At 43.3% G+C, this 15885-nt stretch overlaps 1 protein-coding gene across 1 annotated transcript in view; it reads right to left on the bottom strand.

The window, feature by feature from the left end:
* Positions 1-426, bottom strand: part of LOC133281569 (phospholipid-transporting ATPase FetA-like) — an 85550-nt gene extending 85124 nt beyond the window's left edge. The window contains exon 1 of the mRNA XM_061477293.1: positions 292-426. The gene's annotated coding sequence lies outside the window, so the exon portion shown is untranslated. The remainder of the gene's footprint in view (positions 1-291) is intronic.
* Positions 427-15885: the final 15459 nt, after the last annotated feature.

The raw sequence follows: 15885 nt of genomic DNA, 5'->3' as shown, positions 1-15885 counted from the left end.
GGACATGTGCTTTCCCACTCACCTTGGAGAGCTTTGCTAAAGCCTCCAAAGTCTACCTCCTTTTGGTGGCAGTGGTCCCAACTTGCTCTACCTTGGAGTGTCACTGACTCGCTAAAGCTGGCACTATATAAAGAATACGTAGATCCCTTATTAAGAACCAGTATTTACAGGTGCAGAATAATCCAGTATGCAAAAGGGAAAAAAATAAACAGGAAAATAAAAGATTGAATCTGGGCTCCTGTCCAAGTTTTCACTTTTCTCCCAAAAGAAGAAATGAAGAAATGGTCCTACCTGGCTGTTGTGTGTCTGCTTTTGTACCTGAAGCTGTTTGTCACGACCAGCAGAAGGGATTGTTTTCAGCACCATACAGAAAGCTGCAGCTTCTTTTCAAATCCCTAGGTGGTTTCTCTGCAGAGCACACCAGGCTTCTCCCCAGCTCGGCCACAAATCTCACTAGGGAACACCACGCTTTCCAGGATCTGGAGGTAAACCTGTGCAGAGGTACACTGAATGCGGTCCAGAAGTTACAGCATGTCTTGGTGTGCTTCATGTACTCAGTAAGAACTGTAAGTGAAAAGGCAAAGTTCCTGAAGCTGTGGGTGGAACATGGCACTGGGTAGCACTGAGTAAATAAAGAGTAATTGATCATTGGACTCGGGTATGACATCAGATATTACAAAGGTTTGTATGTCTTTATACAAAGGTGTGTATACCTTACGATAGGTAGGACTGTGTATTTCACCTAAGAGAAATGCAGCCTTAAAACCTGCTGGTGCATGCTGCTGCAGCTGAAGCAGCAGCAGCAAGGGTTGCAAATGAGACGTTGTGCTCACTTATTTTGGGGGTTTATAACACCAAGTACAATAGGATCCTGATTGAGGTGTCTGCATGCCCTAGTTATGTGAAGAAAAAAAAGACATGTAGGTTCAGCTTGTGACACAAGTTTCACAAGCTTGTGAAACAAAGTGATTTGTTTCAATGCTCTCTTTAGCCTAAAAAAAGTTTACAAAGATAATTCTGAGACAGAGGTAGTCTAAAAAGAAAAAGATCTAAGTGAAATGGTGATTGACAGGGTGTAATATGAGAACTTAAGATAAATGAAATAATCTAAATAATGTCATTTATCAATGACACCAGCACTGCAGATTTCCCTACTATGTGATAATGTAAACTTCCAGTGCTAATTCACAAGCTTTGATTTACTCCTGTAGGCCTTTTTGCCACCTACTTTTAGGCTTGATGACATCTTTTGCCTGAAAAATTCAGAATTGTTGTCAGGTTTAAATAAATAAGGGTTTCTTTTTCCAAAGAAACTTTTTTTTTCTTTTTTTAAAATTCCTTACAATGTCCTGGATTATTGAATTGAAAGGCTTTTTCAATTCCACATCTCCGTAACCATCCTGTCTGGGTTATTTTGCCCTGTTTGTTCTCAGCCGATGAAAAGAGATTTGTCAGTGTTACTGTTCTCTGCAGCCTTTTTCAAGTAAGATCTGGGATTTTTGGGTTTTGGTGCAGCAGATAGGATTGCAGACATGGCAACAAAACCTTACCATTTTATTTAAAGTCCTCTCATTAGACAATGGGCCATGGTTATGACTAACACAGTCATGCAGACACCTATAGAAGGAAGGATAACAGGCTGAGCAACACTGAAATGAGACTCAGATCCCTTGTCACATCTGTGACAGATTCCAGGCGAGTCAGTTATTGCTGCTGCACTTCTATTTTCTTATTCATAAAAGGGAACAATAATTCATCAGTTCCTCAAGAGACCAAGTAGGAGGCATCAGTGACTACAAGGTGCTTAGAAACACCACTGACATCTTGGTATGTGAGAATTGCTAAGTCTTTCTCGTGTAACAAAGGCACAGGCTAACCCAAAGTTCTGGTAAAACCAGGGTTTTTTTAAAAGGTAATGTTCACCTTTCTGGGATACAAACGGATAAGCTTTTTTCTGCTCACTTTCCAGTTCTTTTATTAGTTTGTGATATTATTATGGAAACAGAAGAATGTCTTCTTAAAAAAAATAAGTGCAACACAGTGCAGATTAAAGGCGTAATATCAAGCAGTAATACGACAGCCTCTCCTGCTAGCATGTTGCCTCCAAGCACTAGAGCTACGGGTCAGTAGGCTGGTAGGAAGACATTTACACAGCATTTGGAACTGGTCTCAGAGGATACACAAAATTCCAGTTCTTTCCTGCCTTTGCTGTGTTGGTGACTAAAGTAAAAATAACTTCAAATTAACAGTGGTTAACAATATGGAACTAAGAGTACAGCTTGAGATTAAAGCTTTCATAGCATGAGAACTCCCTTTGCTTAGAGTTAAAAAGCTACTGCTTAAGAATGACACAGTTTTTAAGGGGAAAAGAAGGACATGCTGCTGCCTAATGGAAAGTCGTTTTGCAAGAGCTGCTTACGTGATCTGTTCTTCCCTTAATGAACCTCAGCTCTGTCAAAATTTGTTGTCCTCCATACAAAAGGCAACATATTGTAGGCTGTTTCCCTTCTCTCCCACCTTCTAGACTATGAGGGGGACGAATAACTTAATTTTCTTGCCTCTGTGAATTCCCAGTCTGTTTGTACAGAGCAATTGTGTTTCTTCATCCTCAGTTTCTCCTTTAGAAATATCCTGGTATGTTGTGGTTTTCTCCTATAGCTGTAATGTGCTAGGAAAGAGGCATGGCAATGAACGGATCTCTCATGATTTCCTGAGGACACTCATCCCGCCAGCAATAAGGACACCAACCACCCTGGAATAAGGAAGTTCTGCATGACACTGATGGATGAACCATAAGATATTGGGGTTTGACCCTCCTGCATATCCAAACAAAAGGACAAAACCAGTTAAACTGAAGACAGACCCTAAACCACATATGCATCCCTCAGCCACATGATTTTACTCCACACTCCTTCATTCTCTAGGACTCCCCATGCAGGCCACAAAAACCATACAGGTTATGAACCATATATAACACAATGTCTAAGAGCTGTACTGGTTGAGTGTGAAGAGAAATGAGCACTTTAAGGACACAGCAGCTCAGATTGGTTTGGTACAAATCTTCCTGCAAATAGAGTGATTATGCTACAAACCATCAGTGCATTTTCATGGGACATTGGCTTCAACACAAAAATGACCCCCAGAAGCTCGTATTTGCCCTTATCCCAGGCTGGGAGCTGATTTGGCATAAATACATGTGTTTGTTTGCATTTTTATTGAATCGGTTCCCTTACCTGATTCACTGGTATAAAAGCAATGTCTGCACAATACAATGACAACAAGCTGGTCAGGGTCTGGTTATGTCCACTTGAAGTCATTGCTACACAAACCAGATTCACAGGAGATTTTATATTCTTCTTGTTTTTGTTTTAATACATCTTTCCAGCAACTGAGTTCAAAACAGGGTCTCACAAAGAACTTATGTTGTCACAACAATGAACTGTGATGCTAAGGTCTGGCAGAGGTTAACTTCTTAAGCTAGTGTTATGGAGGAAACCAGTGTCTCATAGAAGCATGGCCATAATAGCAGCAAAAGAGGTCTCCCAGTGGGGCCTACAATCTGGGCCAGGGAGTGGATGTTACTGAGATGAGGGAAGATGAGAATGCCTACCATTGAATATTCAGCTTGACCATTTACTGAGAACCCTTTTCTAGGGAGTGTATTTGCAACAAGCCAGCACTAACTTGTCTTCAAAGACATGATTCAAATCTCTGGAGGGAACTCCCATGTATATTCACGACAGCTACCCAAACTCACTTGCAGAATTTAGAAGTCTCCTACTGAGAAATGTGCCAGCAGATGCTTCCTGACATTTAATGCTAAACACACTATAATGAGGCTATAAACAGCATTTCACTCCAAAACATATGAAGGAATAGCACAAGACCCCAGGGAGGGACAGCTCTGTAGAAATGGGGTTGCTGTTCCTGATTAGGATTCAGACAGCCCGCCGTGGTGTTGCTAGTGCTGGTTTGATTTGTTCTAAGACATGTCAGATGTTTGTCACACAGACTCCCTGATGCTTCCACCATGATGAAAAACAAGGAAATAAGAGGTGCAAGTATAGAAAGGGTGTCACAGCCCTAGTCTAAAAGCAGCACATGGTCACGTAATCAACTACAGCCCACTGCCATCACAAGAACTCCTGCCCAAAGTTTCCATTCTAACTTTTGCAGTAGTGTAGTTGTCACCTTCCAGTGAATTTCAGGAAGATTGATGCGCCTACTTCCCTTTGGCTGCTGTGAAAAGTCTCAGTTTCCCAGCAGTCTGCTAGAATACCAGTGACATAACCTTCAAAGTGACAATTTCTGAGGCTTCTGGAGAAAGAGAAGTTTCAGTCATGGCTGAATACACAAAGAGAAACCTTTCAGCTCTCTAAACTATCTTATTAGCACTTACATGTAGAAAACATTAGAAGAACTTAAAAGGCAGGAGAGATGCCTTTATAAAAATGGTAACAGCATAAAATCTGGTCTTTAATAAGGTGAAAGTCATCCTCGGAGAGGTGAACAGCGTGTTCAGAGCTCATTTTGTTAGAGGCTTGTCAAAGCTTGTACAAGATTTCTGCTTAGGTTCAGCTCACTTTTTCTGTGACTAAAGCTGGCATTATTAATGTGATCCATAGTTAACATCATTAACGTTACAGGACTTTGAACTTACAAAAGGATCATAAACCAGAATGTGACCCCATGCACCTAGCTGTGTAAACAAGGAAGAGATCACAGAACATGCATTAAACTTGTCGCTGTTTAACACACACAAACTCCTACAACCGAAAATATTTAAAACATTATTGTAGGTGATCATGGACATACCTGAATTAGTCAGCCAGCTCTAGAACAATACAAAATGCTTTTCTTGAGCATATCACATGTACAATTGCAATAGGGTTCTTTAAGAACAATATAGCCATACAGGACTCCAAATCCCCCACAAAAGGAGACTCAGATGAGCCAGTACCCATTCTAGCAGATGAAACCCTGAGCGCAACATGCAAAGCGGAGTACGTGAGACCCCATTTACCCCTGTGGAACAAGATATTAAGGTCCATTTTCTGGCCCAGCATGTCAGAAATGAAGCTAAAATACCATGTGCTGGTCAAGGACTGGCCTGAGGTTTGTAATTTTCCAGGCCAGGTGGATGTCTCCAACCTGCAGCATTAGGCAGTAATTGCCAAGGACCATCAGCAAAACTGATCTGCAGAATACATCCCACTATTCAAATGCCCATCTGGTGTTCACCTCAGCAGCTTCGGATGGTTCAGTTTCCATCCTCAGAAGCTGCTCCCTTGACGTACCCTTCTTACAGCATAACTCTCACTGAGAGACAATTTATAAGGGAGTCATTAATCGATTGTCTTGTTCTTTAGCAAGGAAACAGCAGCCTAAGCACTCAGGCCACACCTGGCTCTCCTTGCCACTCAAATCCACCTTTTCACCCCACAATGGTGAGATGTTTCCCAGATTTGCGTTACTGTAAATATTACCCAGGTCTTGGCTCTGGGTTATTTGATGCATCTCAGGAGGTGCCTGAGGCTTCTGAGACTCTGGAACAGGTTTATAAAGGAAAAACTTGGCAGGAATTCCATTTTTGTAGGACTTTTCACACATTCCCATGTTCTTCTGAGCAGATGAATAGTTCCCCCTCTGCCCCAGGGACAGTATGAGTTAAGCCAATATCACAAACATGCCTAAAAACTTGTGTTTTCCTCAGCAATAATATCTAGGCTTTTGAAAATGGGCATCTGACAAATCAGAACAAGAGAAATAATTCCAACAATGGCACACCCGAGTACAGTTTAAATTCACAGGAGAATAAGCTAAACAAGGATGTTACCTTGTTAGCATCGTTTCCTTTTCTCCCTACATGTTTTTGGAAGGCCTGAGTATGTTCCTTGCACGCTGGGGACATCAGATGTTGAGAACTGCAGTGAAGACGCCTGTGATATCCTCCAGCTACTGAAATAAACTTTTGATTTATCTTTGCAAAATCATCAAACTTCCTGCTCTCCCCGTCTCCTCTCAAGAAGAGACGAAGGCTCAGTATAATAGGTGCCCTACTTACCTAAGGCTTTGATCTCCCACAGCTCTCTGCTCGCAGCAGTTGGAAATGATTTCTGAAGGAGCCCCAGTGTATGTGCATTTGCAGCCCAGTGAGCTGCTGTGCTTTCCAAGGGGACTGGCTTCAGCACTGCATCTGTGAGACTTCAAAGCGGAGAGGAAAGCCATTTTTTGTTTACTGCTCCACTTCCCTCTCCGCTGCTTCTCGATGCTGTCAGCCCTAGAAGATATGATGTTTCTCAGGATAGGCTGTATGGTGAACTTCCATAAACCATATCCAAGAAGAAATACACTTGTGAGAGCTTGTTACAGTGTGAAATACAACCCATCAGATCTATTGGCTTTCGCTTGAGACACATAGACACGTGTGCACATTTCACTTTGAAACAGCTACCTGAAGCAGTAGGCAAGCCCATGACTAAGCCAGTGCTCTCCTGCAACCCCATGGACATGGTGCTTAGGCCTTGGTGAAACATGGACAGTATTTTGAGGGCTTGGATTCCCCTTACCTAATTTAACTGCAGTGATCAGCTCACAAAGACGATCCCTAAATGGGTGACCTGGAACCCCTTCCAAGGCTCCAAGCCTCAACCGTGGCTGCACACCAGTTCCTATGTTGCTGGGCCTTGTCCTTACATGTAATCTCTCACAACCAGGTGTCATGCCCTTCTTTCTACTGGGAGGAAACTTGAGTGAATAGTGTTTCTCCTTGGGGACACTCCAGATGGTTGCATGGCACACTCGGGACAAGTTATTGATCTGGACAACAGGAGGAAGACGGGGTCCTTCACACACACCTTTGCATGTACCCGGGGTGCAGCTGGGACTCTGTTGAGAGAGCTGCTGTTCCATGTATGTCTTCAGCTTAGGTGATTGATTTATTGTTGAGCAGTCAACACAAGGATACATGCTGTCATTGCACAGCTCATGCCACCATTGTATGCACTCATAAAGAGGAAAAGTCAGGTTGCCCACAGCATGAAAAATAACCGAAACAAAGAGCCATTATTCAACCTTAATGGTATTTTAATAATGACCTTATAGCTACTGTAATGCTCTACAATCCCACTTCAACTATTTTTCCCAGACAATCCTGATTCCTTATGATTTCTGTCATGTCTCATAAACCTTTTGTTCCAAGTATCCTATTAATGGACTCATTGTGATATACTGGAGCAGTATTCCTGCTAGCCCTAGCTCCAAAAACCCCACAGTACGATTAACCTGGCAGGGAGAACGCTGTGGTTGGTTGGAGTGACACCAGGTCAGCAATACCACAACACTTGCAGGACCTCATGCCTTTATTTCTGCCCAGCACCGCATTGTGCAGTATCACCAATCCAAGGTAGGACCCTAACAGAAGCAGGACCTTAGCGAGAGGTGAAGGAGATGTTAGTCCTGGCTGAAGCTCAACATGCAGACCACGGCTCAAGCACGCTGATGTAGTGGGCATGTGGGAAATCTGCTTGTGCTGCCATATGCTGTATAGAAAAGGAGGTTAACTTTCACACCATTTGACAACAAAATAATTTTATCCTCATACCAAATACCCTACATCAGTGTTCTACACTGTTTATAGTTCTGAAGAATGGTCCGTTATGCAGTTGCAAAACACCCGCTCCATGCAAATGACAAACATGAGGAGCTACAGAGCCATAAGGGCCTCCAGAGACCTGTGTAGTCTGGCTAAGAAATCTAACCAAAAGCAACTCAAGTCCTCCAGCATTGTTCCTGTTACAAAGATAAATTAATCATGTTCTTTTCTTGGTTGTGCTAGAACTACATATTGTATTTCCTTCATTATTTGCAATATTAGTCACATAGAAAGAAATCCCTGAAGATTCAGAGGGGTCTTTTTTTTTCTTTTTAATACGGGAAGAAAACCTGCTTCCACTGATAATTTCTATTCTACAGAACTATGCAGTCAGATTAGATGCTCTAAGGAACTGGCTGTGTACAGAAGAGAAAGCGATAAGAGCCCAGACCACTGACTGGCAAAAATACCTCAGCCCTCAGATGGCTGAGCTGCTATTTACCACAAGCAGGTAACAGGATTAACTGAAAGGCCTCCAGCAGGAAAGGTCCTTTCACTGAGAAAGTTTTCCTTGGGACAAAGATGCTGAAGGAGCTTGGAAAGTCTCTTTGAGCAACCTGGTCTACTGGGAGTTGCTTTGAGCAACCTGGTCCTGTGGCAGGGGTGTTGGAACTGGATGATCTTCAAGGCCCCTTCCAACCCAAACTATTCTATGATTCTATGAAAGTTATTTGAAGCTGTGAAGAAGAGCTGCTTGGAAGCTCTCTGCAGCACAAGTCAACATGACCTGAAAGAATACTTCTGCTTGATCCCAAATCCAATAACCAGTATGACCTCGAGCATTAGAGCAAGATGAACCAACCAGACATTTAGGAAAAAGGAAGCTTTGTGCCACCCATAATCTGTGGAGGAGGGACAAGTTCAACCTCTGGTGCTTCACAGGAAAGGTGGGAGAAAGTAACATATACTTGGTTTTTGCTTATTTCGAACCAGCTGTTCAGCGGGATGGAGATGGGGGGTTACTGCCTGGTCCTTCCAGGGCTCTTATGAAGTACTGAAGTGTGTGATCTACCAATGGTTTGTTATGTGACATTTCTTCCTTCTTTGTTCTGGGCCTAATTCTGAGCTGATTTGGTCCATGTGTGTTCATTTCAACAACTAATGCTTTTCTGGTAAACCTGCAGCTAGACAGCATCAGTCAAAACTGTTTTCTTCTCTTGCTCTGAACACCTGGCCTCCTATCACAAGTGTGTAATAAAGTAAGAACAAGTGCCTGGAAACCTCAAACCAGTGAGCATTAGGGATATAAACACTTCAAACGCATTAACCAACAGAGCAAGACCTGATCTCCATTTCTGAGTGGTTTAGCAGAAAGATGAAAAGTATCTTTCTGGGGGAGGTAACAGGTACATCCAAAGCCACTGAGCTCAATGCAGAGTGAACTGGGTGACCCCCTGTGGTCTGGGCAATGAAGTAGATTAGGTAAAATGATCTAGTGGTCTTTCCTTGGCTCTAATCCTATGGACTTAACATACACTGCAGTCATCACCGCTTTGGTGGCATATAAGAAAAGGCCACAATAGTTTATAGTGAATTGGGCAGATGGTGGGGTGGTAAACTATGAGAGAACTTGTGGGCTCTTCTGTCACAGAAATTGACGGCTTTTAAATGTTTGCTTTTAAAACTCATGCCAGCCACGCTTTCTGCCAAGTCACGCTTTTCTGTCAATCTTTTAAAGCCACATTGCATGACTCAGATGGAACCCACAGCATGGACAAAATTGGCTACAGCATTAGCACTTGTTTTACTGATGCTCATTATATTGTAAGAATGGCGCTCTGCAGAACAGACATGAGTTATTACCAAGTCTGAGCTATTACTGGTTTGAGGATGGCACCAGGCAGACACTGGAGGCTGAGCAGTATCAATGCTGAGGAACAAAACATGTTTCTTTATCTCCCGTCTCATCATCCCACACTGTGCAGAGAAAATGATCAGTGGGGTATCCTCAGGCCATGTTCCCTTCTTGTCCTCGTCCTCTATTTCCCTTTGGTTCAAACCTCGTGCACATGAGCTGAAAATCTTCAGATTTCAGCAAAATGCCTGATTGCCACAGTTACTCCGTGTGACACAGGTGAATCCTATAGATTTTCTCAATGTCACAGCAAAGGATTGAACACAGAAGAAAGAAAACGTTGAACACAGACAAAGGCACAACTCACCTTGTCTGTCTGGACAATAAATGATGCGTGAAATACAAGAGAAAGCCAGTGAATGGCTCGTCAAGGACAAAGAAGAAAAAGACTTCCCAGGCAAATGGTATCACCTTCCATATCGCTTGCTGTTATTTTTAGTGGAGAAAAGCATTTCCTGGCATCACTGTATCTATGAAGCTTAAGGGTCATTTATTACTTAGAGACATCTTTTATTGCGAAAGGGCCCAAAGAAAACTGAGGGGGAGATGACTGAAATGCCATCATGCAAATCATCTGGTAATTGCTGGGAAGCACGGCTTACAACCATGGAAATCATTGCTTCTGCTGGCACAGAAATGTAGGAACCAGGTTTAATGTGTGGGCTAGTGAGTTGACCAGTGGAAGGGGGTTTGGCTTGTCACGCCGGGGGTGTCACCCTCCTGTTTCTCCTTTTGCAAGAGTGATCCCAAAGAGAAAATATGTCACTGGCCTATAAATCTGTGAAACAGAGCTTCTTCTGGCAGAAGTTTTGCTTTCATTTCCTTCATAAATTGTCACTTTTGGAGAATGGATTTGACAGTACGCAGCACTTGCCAGGTGACTGAAGCCTTTGCAACTCCTTCATCTGGGGAGTAACGGCAGGAGTTTAGTTAATCTGGATTCCAGCTGAAAGAAACAGATGTTCTCCAGCTGTTTTTTCTGGTGCCAGTGTCTAGATTGGAATGCAGGCTGCCCCCGCAGAAAAATGTGCAAGGATTGCTCATGTGGTGCTATCAGATCAAAGGAAGGGTGATTTGGAGAAATCAGCTGTATTACAACAGCTGCACAGCCATCGCTGAATGTGGTCTCCAGCTTCTGCTGGTTGATGCTTTGCTGCTTCCAATGGGGAGAAGAGAGACAAGTAGGAAAATGCCTCAAAGACTTCTCATCTGCAGCATGTGGGGGTCAAAGGTACCTGTGAGAGGGTGGGTAGTTTTGTTGAAAAATGGTTCAAAACTGTCCCTGAATCATAGGAGGTATTTGTGTCTTCAGAATTCCCCCCGTCCTCCCAAGGGAATAACCTATTGCTGCTGCCAAGCTGTGAGAGAAAACCTGGGTTGCTATTGTACGGGTCTATCGCATCCGCGATGGTCATTGTCAGAAACTTCCTCCTTTGATGAAGCAGATGACCTGACCTAGGCTTGACTCCAGGAGCGTCAAAATAATTCCAAATAAAGTTCTGCAGCCTGACAAGCTGCTGTGCTCCAGAGAAGGATAAACTGACCACGTTCAGCGGCAACTTGAATTAAAGGCTTTTTGTCTCCATCACCGCTCACAGCTGCCAAAGGGATACACCTCTCTGCACGTCAAGCTGTGATTAGGAAGGAGGTAATCACAGTAAATCATGTTTTCTACTTCTGAAGATGCTGACAGTCAAGGCTGATGTTCCTTAGTTTGCCAAACACGAGTGGGTTACATGAAGGAGTCTTGGGAAAAAGCATCCTAGGAAGGGGAGGAGAGGGGAAAGAAGGAAAAAATACGCCTGTGAGTGGTTCTTTGCAAACTCCACATAACTCAAATGTACCTCCCCATAGGTCAGTTCACAGGGTTGGTATTCTCACATTATTGGAATCACAGCCAATAAATGCAAATCTTTCTGGTTGACAGTTGTCAGTAGAGGAATCTAGCATCTCAGCAATTGGCAAATAGCTTTCACTAATAAAGGCACTACTAGATGTGACAACTGACAGATTTTGTCAGCACATAGTTACAAAGATGATAAAAGCAGGCGTTATTCTGGGTTTGCTTCCAATAAGCAATAAAAATACTGAAAAGAGCAACTCATAAAAAAATGCTGCTGTCCAGTGAATAGTTATTTGCAGTTTAAATGCAAAGATGATTTCTGAAACACCAAAAAAAAAAAACCATAAAACAACACACATATGAGAAGTCAAGTAAGAATAAATAAGAACGTGTTAAAGTTCATCAAAGTTAACCATGACAAGGGAGGAGAGAAAATATAAAAGTTCTTTTAGGCACACAGATTGAGAGCACAGAACGCCATGTACTTTGTCGTGGCAGAACTTGAGGCTAATACTTTGGTCTCAAAGTGAAAACATTATTGGGCTGGAAGAAGTCTTTGACACAGTTTGTGATGAGCACTCCAGGCCTGACATCATGCTGACTGCCTGAGGGTGAGATGAGTATCTCCAAATAAAAGCTTAGCCTCCAAGTATTCTGAATCTTATCTGATATTCCTTGAACTTTCAGTATGTTTGCATTATTTATCACTTAGTATTTTATCCTACTGAAACAGACAATGCCACACTTCCTGCGCATCACCTGTAGGCTGCCAGAAACTATCACTCCTTTCCCCTTGCATCACTGTGCTGATTTTCAGGTATTTTATAATGCACAACAAGTGCTAAGAAATCAGCTCAAGCACCTCATGCTCTGGCTTTTGCTCAGCATTAAGCAGGGTTGTGGGTATGGAGGCTCTAGGGTCGGACTGACAGATGTCACCCTGGTCTGGGATTAGAGAGGCACAGTTCACCTCCTGTTCTTCTGCCTGTGTTTTATGGACACATTTGGGAGTGAAGAATGTGCTAAGGCGGTTGCAGTGCTGTGGTTCTGGTTTGCTCTCATGGTTTCCAGAGATTTTGAGTGTGTTGGGTATGATGCTAGAGGATTCCTCTGGTGTTCTGCCCTGAGGAGAAGCAGAGCAGGTGTTCCCAGGGACTCTGATGAGTTGAAAGCCTGTTTTGTGGTCATGGGTGACTTAGGGACAGGCTTCATAGGGACCCTAGGGTCCCTTCTGTCATATGTTCTTTTTCAGGAAGAAGGTGGGCAAGGACAGGCAGGTAAAAAATATCCCACAAAAGAACTTGACCTCAAAGAGACTGCCCACAGAGAAAAAAAAAACAGCCTGAAACAGAAAACATGGGAACAGAAAGTACTGCGGTATGGTCACAGAAAGTTCAGAGGGCTCAAACTCCTCTGACCCCAAGGACCACTTCCATGCTACATTTCTGATAGCTCCAAAATGTGGAACTGAAGACTTGGCTGCAAGGGTCAATTCATCTATGGAGGTGACGGTTACGTGGCTGCAGAACAATGTGCAAAATGTATTACATATCCAAGTGACTTCCAACTGTTAAGCTGTGTGAATGGCAGGTAAGGCTTTAGGAGAAGTCTCAAAGGAAAGAATAATAAAAGGAAGGATGGAAAGTGAGACAAAAGTCACCATGGGTTTGGCAAGGCTAGAATGTGCAGGTCCAACTTGACCCTAGCTCATAAATGATGCCCCAGCTCTATCCTGTCAAAGGTGTACTTTTCTGGAAGCTGGATTCATTGCTTCTGAGATGACCTGGGAGCAGTGGCTGCTGGCAGGACTAAATGCATGGAAGTAAGAGGCATTCAGTTTCATTTTGGAATCAGCTGAAGCTTGTCACAGGTTGCTGGTGGCCAAACCTAAATCTAGGGACAAATCTGGCAGCTCAGATTGAGGTGGACTCAAAAAACCCCATTGCATATAACATCAGATGGAGACCCTTGTTGAAGTGGGAGGAGACGGGGGTTAGTGAAAGGACTATGAGGTGACATAATGGAAATGGGCTGAGAAAGATGAGGCACCCAGAAAGGCAGGGACTGGTAATGAGTTCTTCTTAAAGCTAGTGAAAAGTGATGCTAGAAAGGCTGCATATTAGAGCATAAATAACGATATTATGCACATATGACTGGAAATGGGAAAGCACTGCTTATGAGCAGACACCTAGCTCTCGTCTGGTTTAGCAGAACAAAAATTAGTGGAGACGACAGTGTTATCCAAGCATCAGGAGCTACTGAAGAGCCTTCATTAGGATAAACAACAACGTGCTGCAAGGACAAGGATTTCTGTATTGACCATAAATCATAGGCAATAACCGAGAAGGGAAGTTTTAAGTCTCAGACAACTGAGGTCCTGAAAAAAATCCTCCAGTGTCCACACTCCTGGTATAAAAGAGGAATTTGTGGACCTATAGCACAACCCCTATGGAGGGCTAAAACCCATGGTGTATATTCCACCAGCCACTAGAGAATACTGCCAGCTTCCTTAGCCATATTGCACACATTCACAGGCCTGTGTCCAGAGTTTTCCCTAGAGGGCAGGAAGCGAGAGCATAAGAGCAGAAAAGGAGGAAGATGACGTGTCTGGAGGAAATGACATGAGGAACCTGTCCTTCTCCACTGCCTCCTCCCTCTCTGATGCTGCTCAGAAGCAGGGAAACTGAATCCCATGCCCAGCTGCCTTCTCAGCCTGTCCCAGTCACTCCCCAAACCCTCCCATTCCCCTTCTCACCTTACTGTCTCCATGCATCAGTTTGCTAATTTCTTCCAGGAAGACAGATAAACCACCCTCCCCACCTCTGCCCTTGGGTCTCTGCTCTCTCCCATCACACACCCATCCTTTACCATAAGGCCCTTGTCTCTCCATAACGTGCTTACAAGCACACGTCAACCCTTTTGAGTCCTGCTATCTCACTTCTCCAATGCATTTTTCTGATGGTGCCACATCCTTGAGTTGGTCACAGCTTTAGAAGGGGATTCCCCAAAGATTAAAAGGTCTGTTCAGTTCGAAGCCAGGCTTGCTTTCTTTCTCTCCATTTTTAGAAAATTACCTCATGTTTTCAAATAAAGGCCAGAAATAAAAGAATTGTTAGCAGCTTTCTACCATCCATCCAATCTCAGCAGGTGGCTTTTTGTTCTTTCTTGGGTTTTCTCTGAGAACCCCGACTTTCCAAGTTGCAGTAACCTCTTGAACTTCCCTTTTAGGGTTCCTACAAAAGGTCTCCCTGTTAGCTGAGAGGTCTGGCATTATGGCTGCTCCTCCAGCATCCTCCCAGTGTCTTCCGCTAGCAGCCTGAAAACTTCTACTGAACTGCTGAGCATTACTCTTGAAGGAGCAAACTGCTACCTTCAAAAGGCTTCCTCCTTGAAGCTGGTCCTCATTTTGAATGCTGGATGCTGTTCTGGTCCTCAGAGCTCAGAAATCATCCATATAAATGGAAAAGGCTCAAAGGAGGGCAAAGATTATCAAAGGTCTGGCACAACTGAATAAATTTGGACACTGCAGCCTCAAAAAGCAGTGCCTAAGGTGGAATATTATAGAGTTCTACAGAATCCCTATTGCCCAAGAAAGAAAAGAAGAATGGAGGGCAACAAATTAAATTAGTTGCAACCAGGTTCAAGACAAAAGAAGACAGGTCTTCATGCAAAATCTTCTGAATCCACCCTGAAAAGGCACTCAAGGTGGGATAGGAGAAGGATAACTTCGGACTTACTGAAGAGAAAACCATGGATTCAGGAACATTCTCCAAGCTAAAATTACCAGCACCACAAAGTGCATCAGCAGGAAGCATCCTTAGTTTACCTTGTTCTTACTCTTCTCTGGACAGCTTCGTGTAATGACTCTTGGAGGCAAGATTTGCACGAGACGGTCGTGCTGTTTCCACCAACCCTGCAGAAACCCCCGGGCAAGGACAGACCATCAGCAGAATTCACCCACCTGCCTCCAGCATCCAGCTCATCTCTCACCTCTCTCCTGGATGCAGATGACTCCTGGATGGCACAGCAGGCCACTTACACCATTCCTTGCTTGCCATCTTTAACACCATGTTCTTAGAACAACCTTTTCCAATTCAGGATAGCCATTCCCACCGCAGGTACATCAACATATATATATGTATGTATAAACTGAGTATTCTATTTTTTACTTAATATATTTATTATTATATATGTATATGTACATGTGATACACCCAGTGTACATCCTATATCCAGCTGTCCTTTTGAGGAGTGTTCAGATAGGGTGAAGATAGTCATACGCACAACACAGTGTTGTCACAGGTACAAGAAACAGCCTGAGCATTTGTAGCTTGAGACGGAAAGATTTTTCAGGCCAAAAACAAAGTCTGAAGGCATCACAATGAGTGTAAAACCCAAAAAATGAAGCAAGATGGGCAGACGCTGGTAAACAAACATGTTACTAAGCAATGCTTACGGAAATTGATCCCGTGATTAAGAAGTTCACAAACTTCATTTGCAGAAGAAGCACTAGACTGGGGGATAAGCAGCATAC

The sequence above is a fragment of the Pezoporus flaviventris genome, unplaced genomic scaffold (assembly GCF_033815535.1).
Source record: "Pezoporus flaviventris isolate CSIRO_AGI_PZ_B2104156 unplaced genomic scaffold, CSIRO_AGI_Pfla_v1 ptg000100l, whole genome shotgun sequence".
Lineage (NCBI taxonomy): Eukaryota > Metazoa > Chordata > Aves > Psittaciformes > Psittacidae > Pezoporus > Pezoporus flaviventris.
This window is presented reverse-complemented; position numbering and strand designations above follow the sequence as displayed.